The following is a 7823-nucleotide window of genomic DNA, read 5'->3' on the forward strand; positions in this document are numbered from 1 at the left end:
TCATGCATCTTCAGGAGCAGCTGGGCCGTCTCCACCCTTTGTGTTTCTGGGGTAAATGACTTGGGCTCTGTGCTTTGAAACCAGCTTGGTAAGTCCTACAGTAAGTAGCTCCTGAAGGGCTGCCCTGGCCAAGGAACCGTGAGTCTTCAGTCTCTTAGAGACCACAGCTGGAGTAATAACTTATAGTTCGGAACTTCCTTACAGAGTTTGTCATCTGTAGCTTTGTCAAACAGGACGAGATTGTTCAACTTGTCCCAAACTTTGCCTTTGGACCACTTCTTCTTTTTTGGCCTTGCCACCAGATTTGTTTACTGGGTCTTTGTCCTTGTTGGCTGACTTTCCGGCATCTTTCTTGTTGTTGTCTTTTGGCGGCATGGCGAAGCTCAGGGAGTAGTGTAGACCACTGCAGCCTCACTAAGATGTCTATTTTTGTTATTATAGCTAGTGTTGCTATGAACTTTAGTGTACGAACATTTGAGCCCTTGACTTAAATTCTTTGGGGTATACATGTACCAATAGAATTGGCTCTAGTGTATCCCCCTTTGAGGATCTGCAGCACCATCATATGATTCTTACATGTATCCCAGTGTGAGAAATGCTAGTATGCCAGCATCCATCTTAAGAGCCAAGAAAGTACAGAAAAATGAGTGAATTCATTACTAAATAAATGTCCTTATATGTTACACTGTAGCCAATGCAACTGTTATTGCCACAAATTTAAAAGCCTGCTGTAAGGCTCAATGATGTAATAAGTCTGTTGAAACTCCCAATACTGTCTTATTTTTATTAGAAATAATACCTGAGTTGTAATTCCTACCCTAACTGAAATTTGTCTTCCACAGTAAACATCAGCTAAATCTGATTCAAGATTTTCCTATCACTACGCCACTTTTATCAGAATGTCTAATTTTATTCTTATCCTAACATCTTTGCTCAGAGTTTGTTTTTTTTAAAGAAGGATCAGATGGTAATATCATTGGTAGTAGCATAAATGAATGTTTTTTTTAATTTCTTAAAGCATTGATATTCTGTCTCAAGGATAGTTTCAAGCCTGAAAATCTTGGCTTGAAGATTAACAAGAACATTTCATGATGCTGTAATATCCTCTTCCTCCCCAGGGGATGTCTACTCTGAGATACCATCTTTTTCCTTTTTTTGTTTTTGTTTTTTGTTTGTTTGTTTGTTTGTTTTCAAGACAGAGTTTTTCTGTATAGCGCTGGCTGTCCTGGAACTCACTCTGTAGACCAGACTGGTCTCGAACTCAGAAATCCACCTGCCTCTGCCTCTGCCTCTGCCTCTGCCTCTGCCTCTGCCTCTGCCTCTGCCTCTGCCTCTGCCTCTGCCTCTGCCTCTGCCTCTGCCTCTGCCTCTGCCTCTGCCTCTGCCTCTGCCTCTGCCTCTGCCTCTGCCTCTGCCTCTGCCTCTGCCTCTGCCTCTGCCTCTGCCTCCCAAGTGCTGTGATTAAAAGCATACGCCACCACCGCCCGGCTTTTTTTTTTTATTGTGATATCTTTGTGGAGATTAGACTGTATATATGTTATTTTTCTTATTCTGACCACATAGCTGACAAGAAGTAACTACAGAAGCACTCATTTTGACTCACAGCTTGAGAAGATATATAGTCTATCATAATGGGAAAGGCATGGTGGCAGGAACATGGCTGGTCACATCTATAGGCAAGAAGCAGATCGATGAATACTGGTACTTAGCTGTCCAGCCAAGACTCCAGCCCACAGGCTGGTGCCACATCCATTCCTCAGTTAAAGATTTCTGGAAACAGTCTCATAGACACACCCAGATGTGCTTCTTAAACCCACTCAAACTGTCAGTGAAGATTCACGATCTAGACTGTCTCTTTGATTTTTCAACCGTTTTCATGCAGGCATCGACTGGGATTCTGTATATGGAGCTGGGGGAGGAGAATGAGAGTTGGAAAGAAATGTAGTGTTCTTTCAGGAGTTCTTCAGCTCTACATTCAACACATACACTTCTGCAATAAAGCATAAACCTGGGGGGCAGGGGGAACAAGAAATAGTTGATCCTGGGTCTAAGAAACAAGGATTGACACCTCCAAATAATTTGATCTCTTCATTTTCTCTTGATACTTTACAGTTTAAAAAAAAATGTGTCTGAGTCTATGTATGGTGGCTTACACCTATAATCCTAGCATTTAGGGGTAGGAGTGTGGCTGCAACATTGTGAGTTCAAAGCCAGTCTTGGCAATATAACAAGCCTGCCTCAAAAACTAACTTGAAAAAGTAGTTGAGTACTTGGGTAAGGAAGAAGATCCAATGCTTGGAGCATCTGTGCTTACCAGTGGGAGTGGCAGAAAGAGCAGCCTGAGTCCGTGCTGCATGGACAGGCTGAAAATGTGGCAACAAGGTCCAGACCTGAGACAGATGCTGTGTTAGTTATGGCTTACTGCTAAGAGTAGATACCATGACCAAGGCAAGTCTTACAAAGGACAACATTTAATTGGGGCTGGCTTACAAGTTCAGAAGTTCAGTCCATTATCATCAAGGTGGGAGTATGGCAGCATCCAGGCAGGCATGGTGCAGGCAGATCTGAGAGTTCTAAATCTTCATCTGAAGATGCTGCTAGTGGAAGGCTGACTTCCAGGCAGCTAGGATGAGAGGCTTAAAGCCCATGCCCACAGTGACACATCTACTCCAACAAGGCCACACCTACTCCAACAAGGCCACACCTCCTAATAGTGACACTCCCTGGGCCAAGAATATACAAACCATCACAGATGCTTTAAAAATTACATTTGCTTATGTGTTCATTCTGTTTATGACTATGGGGGTGTGTTGGGGTTCAATCTTTGGAACACACATTGTGAAGGAAGGAATCTGACCACAATACACACCCTGGTGCACACACACACACACACCTGGGTCCATCCATCCTTAGCGATACATACACAAACAAAACTGCATTGTTTTGCTTCCTTCCAAACCAAACAACCCATAAATTAATACCTTAGAATTTTTCAGTCATAGTGATTCCTTCACTCTGTCAAGAAACAACAGGAAAGGAAAAAGCTAATCTGGGCTCATGGTTTATAAGGATATAATCCATCATGACAGACAAGGTGTGGCAGCTGAGAACCTGCTTTCTCCAGCTATGGCCCACCTCCTGAAGGTCTATAACCTTCCAGAACACCACCAGTTGAAGGCCAGGCGATCAAACACATGAGACTGGAGAGGACATTTTCATTCAAATTTTGACATGGGTTCTCACAGGTTCATGCTATCTCATTATGCTGCATACTTTCAATCCAACCTTAAAAGATAGCTCAGCAGATAAAGGTGTGTGCTACCATGTGTCCTCAAGGCAAGAACAGACTCCCACAAGTTGTCTTAGGGCCTCCTAAGACACACATCATTGCACACTATGCCCCCAACACCTGCAACACATACAAGAAAAATAAATGAAATGGAAAAAAAAATACTTTTTAGAAGGGCTTACAGTTCCAATGCTGTTCAAAAGTCGAAAGTGTCTTCTAGACTCAAGGCTCTCAGCTATAAAACCCAGCAAATCAAAGCTTTAAGTTACTTAGTTTCAATATAATATGGCTCAGACTAAGCATTGCCATTCCAAAGGGGAGGGATGGAACTCTAACAAGAAAATACTAGACAAGACCAAGACCAAAACCTAGCCAGCAAACACAAACTCTGTAGCCCATGTCCATTATCCAAAGTTTGTAGTGACAACATCAGAACACCAACAGGTTCTGATAACGCCAGTCCACCTGAGGCATACACAGGCTATCTCTGGGTAGCTCTACTTTGTGGGCAGCCTTCCTCCACAGACATCTCATGTTTCTGATATTTACAATGTCCTGAGGTATCCATCACAACTAAGGCTACATACTAAGGCCTCTCCAGTACTCCTTCCATGGAATCTGACCCTGCCACGTAGTGCCTAGATTCGATGGCTTTCAAGAACGTCTGTGCAAGACATTATAATCCTGTGTGTTGGATTAAAAATGGTCCCCATAGTTCATATATTTGCATGCTTAGTTCCCAGTTGATTAGCTGATTGGAAAAGATTAGGAGGCGTGGCCTTGTGGGAGGAGGTGTGTCACTGAGGTTTCAAAGGCCCAGGCCAGGCCCAGTAGCTCCCTCTCTGTCTGCTGCCTGTGGATCAGGATGTAAAGCTCTCATTGCTGCTCCAATGCCATGCCCCTCTGCTTCCTGCCGTGATGATCGTGGACTAACCCTCTGAAACTGTAAGCAAGCCCCCAATTAAATGCTTCCTTTTAAATGAGTTGCCTGGGTCTTCACATCAATAGAACAGTAACTAAGACGTCCTATCATCTCTCACACTTTGTACTTGTTAGTTTTATCAATTTGAAACAATCTAGAATCACCTGGGAAGGGAGTCTCAATGAGGGACTGTCTAGATTAGGTTGGTCTGTGTGCATGCCTGCGGGGGGATTATCTTGATTACAGTAAAGGAGATTGGAAGACACAGCCACTGTGGGTGGCACCATTCCCTAGGCAGAGGATTCTGAACTACATAAAAATCAAGCTCAGCACGAGAGTGCATGCATTCAGTGCTCTCTGCTCCTGACTAGGGATAGAAAATGACTAGCTCTCTCAAATTCCTACCACCTTGACATTCCTTTTACCCTAGAACTGTGAGCTTACAGCATACCAAGGCTTTGCTAGGCTGTGACTCTAAGCTCTTTCCATATTCCTCCGGTGTTCTACTTCCAAACACATACGAGCCACGTGGTCAGGGTTACCACAGCAATAGCTTTACTTCTCAGTTTTAATTTCCTGCATCCCTTACATTTTTTCATACTGACCAACAGCAACTTAAAGGAGGAAGGATTTCCTTTGACTCACTGTTTGTGAAGGAAATGCATGGCACCTGAGGTAGCTGGCACTATGGCAGGAACATGAGGTTGCTTACTCACATCTCAGTGGCTGAGAAGGAAGTGGAGAGACTGGGGCTGGCACCTATGATGACTTAGTCCATAGGTGTGACATATTGTGTTTTGACTCTTTCCTTTGTCCTGGTCTCTGCCCTTTGTCTTGTATGCCTCCAGCTCTCCTGAACCAAGCACAGCTCAACAACTTTCCTGTGGTAATTCGCTTCCTTGTGCCTTTCGTCTTGGTCTTCTTCCTACTCAACTTCAGAGAGTTGTCTCTGACTAGACCATCTTCTAACACTGAGAAACAGAAGGTAACTCGGAAACCTGGCAGCAATGTGAGCAATCCGTGCTCGTTAGTAAATTCTGTAAAGTGGCAAACACACTGATTCCCGCTTTCCCTGTGGAGGGAAAAAAAAAAGCCGGTTTTGTGTCTGTGAGGCAACACTTGTGTATTTATCACTATTAATCACATCTTTGAAATATCTTCCCTCACTGGATAATGAGTTAAATTGATTCCTTTTGATTCTTTCACTAGATAATGAGTTAAATTGAAATCTTTGTCATATGTTCATTGTGGATTTATTGAGTGTACTGGCTAGTTTTGTGTCAACTTGACATAGGCTGGAGCTATCACAGAGAAAGGGACTTCAGTTGGGGAAATGCCTCCATGAGATCCAGCTGCAAGGCATTTTCTCAATTAGTGATCAAGGGGGAAAGGCCCCTTGCGGGCGGTGCCATCTCTGGGCTGGTAGTCTTGGTTCTATAAGAAACCAAGCTGAGCAAGCCAGTGGAAGCAAGCCACTAACATCCCTCCATGGCCTCTGCATCAGCTCCTGCTTCCTGACCTGCTTAAGTTCCAGTCCTGCATCCTTTGGTGATGAACAGCAATGTGGAAAGTGTAAGCTGAATAAACCCTTTCCTCCCCAACTGCTTCTTGGTCATGATGTTGGTGCAGGAATAGAAGCCCTGACTAAGACAGTTGAGGTTCATAAACTCAACTTAAAACAAAACTATCCTCCAACAATATTTGACACATTGTAGGCACCGGGTGAATATTGGATAGTAATTGAATGGATGAGTTTAGACAAGTGTAGTCTTCATAGTAAATAGACACTTTTAGGTCTAGACAGCTTGTTATGAAAGTAGGGTGTTGAACATTGGAGTGGAACACTTAGCTATTATGCCCAAATCACAATCAAAATAAGATAATTCCTTCAACTCTTTAGGAAACGTCAGCCAGAATGGGCCGCAAGGGATATGGCTGGTATTGTGTCTGAGTGTGGTCTTCATGGCCTCACCTCAGGGGGTGAGTCAGAGAGGTCACAAGATTGTAGACATGGAGTAAGGGATGGAGACAATGAATGCAATGTAACTTTCATTATTTTGATTTTCCTTTACTTTCAGTATATACAGATCCAAAGGCCTGTAGGTATTCTCCCAGACCAAGTAGGACCACTTCAGTTATGAACTATAGCATCTGTCCTTTTTGGTTGACATCTACAGTCAAGTCATGTTAAAACAAACAAACAAAAAACCCAAAAAACTATGAGTCAGTGTCCACACCGACGAGTCTTATAAGGATTACATCATCAGACTTTTATAGAATCCAACCATGAGCTTCCGGCAAATTGTCTGGATTCACAAAGGCTTTTATCCCTTTCAGCTAATAAGAAAAGCTCCCGGGCCTAGCAAACACAGAAGTGGATGCTCACAGTCAGCTATTGGATGGATCACAGGGCTCCCAATGGAGGAGCTAGAGAAAGTACCCAAGGAGCTAAAGGGATCTGCAACCCTATAGGTGGAACAATATTATGAACTAACCAGTACCCCGGAGCTCTTGACTCTAGCTGCATATGTATCAAAAGATGGCCTAGTCGGCCATCACTGGAAAGAGAGGCCCATTGGACATGCAAACTTTATATGCCCAAGTACAGGGGAACGCTAGGGCCAAAAAAATGGGAATGGGTGGGTAGAGAAGTGGTGGGGAGGGTATGGGGGACTTTTGGGATAGCATTGGAAATGTACTTGAGGAAAATACGTAATAAAAAATATTAAAAATAAAAAAAGAAAAAAAAAAGAAAAGCTCCCAAGGATATCTATTATCTGTCCACATGCATGATCTTCCAGGAACATTTCAAAGCCAGTGAGAAGGCTCGATCCATAAAGGTACTGGCTGCCAAACCTGACAACCTGAGTTCAGTCCAAGGAACCCTCATAGTGGAAGAAGGAAACCGATGCTTGAAAGCTGAAACATGTCCTCTGCATGTTTGCTCCTCTGTGAACACTCACGCATGGTGAGTAAAAGGATTTTTAATTAAAGATTTTAAAAAATTAAAAATCAAAGCCATATCTCCACTCACAAATTTTCTCCTGTCTTTACTTGAATATAATTGTTGATAGAGAAAAAGAAGCTAAGTTATTAAATTGTTCCTAAAATTAATGTGTCAAATTTTAAAAGTAATAAAACAGATATACACCGCACAACACTGTGGTTCACAACTAAGCTGACTAGGTTTTGTTTTGGTTTTTTTTTGTTTTTTGTTTTGGTTTGGGGGTTATTTGTTTTGTTTTTATGGGTTTTTTATTTGTTTGTTTTGTCAGCTTAAGAAAAGCTAGGGTCGCCTCGGGCGGTGGAGCACACCTGTAGTCCCAGCTACTTAGGAGGCTGAGACAGGAGGATCGCTTGAGTCCAGTTCTGGTCTGTAGTGCGCTATGCTAATCAGGTATCCGCACTAAGTTTGGCATCAATATGGTGACCTCTCTGGAGCGGGGGACCACCAGGTTGTCTAAGGAGGGGTGAACCGGTCCAGGTAGGAAACAGAGCAGGTCAAAACTCCCGTGTTGAACAGTAGTGGGATCTCACCTGTTAATAGTAGTAACTGTAGTGAATAGCCACTGCACTCCAGCCTGGGCAACATAGCGAGACACCATGTCTTTT

The 7823-nt window shown here is 43.2% G+C and overlaps 2 pseudogenes; one reads left to right on the plus strand and one right to left on the minus strand.

The window, feature by feature from the left end:
- LOC110284452 (small ribosomal subunit protein eS25 pseudogene) lies at positions 1 to 375 on the minus strand (annotated as a pseudogene).
- Positions 376 to 7505: 7130 nt separating this feature from the next.
- On the plus strand, positions 7506 to 7823 carry LOC147000316 (signal recognition particle RNA; annotated as a pseudogene).

Source organism: Mus caroli, unplaced genomic scaffold (genome assembly GCF_978045245.1).
Source record: "Mus caroli unplaced genomic scaffold, Mus_caroli_1 scaffold_19, whole genome shotgun sequence".
Classification (NCBI taxonomy): Eukaryota; Metazoa; Chordata; class Mammalia; order Rodentia; family Muridae; genus Mus; species Mus caroli.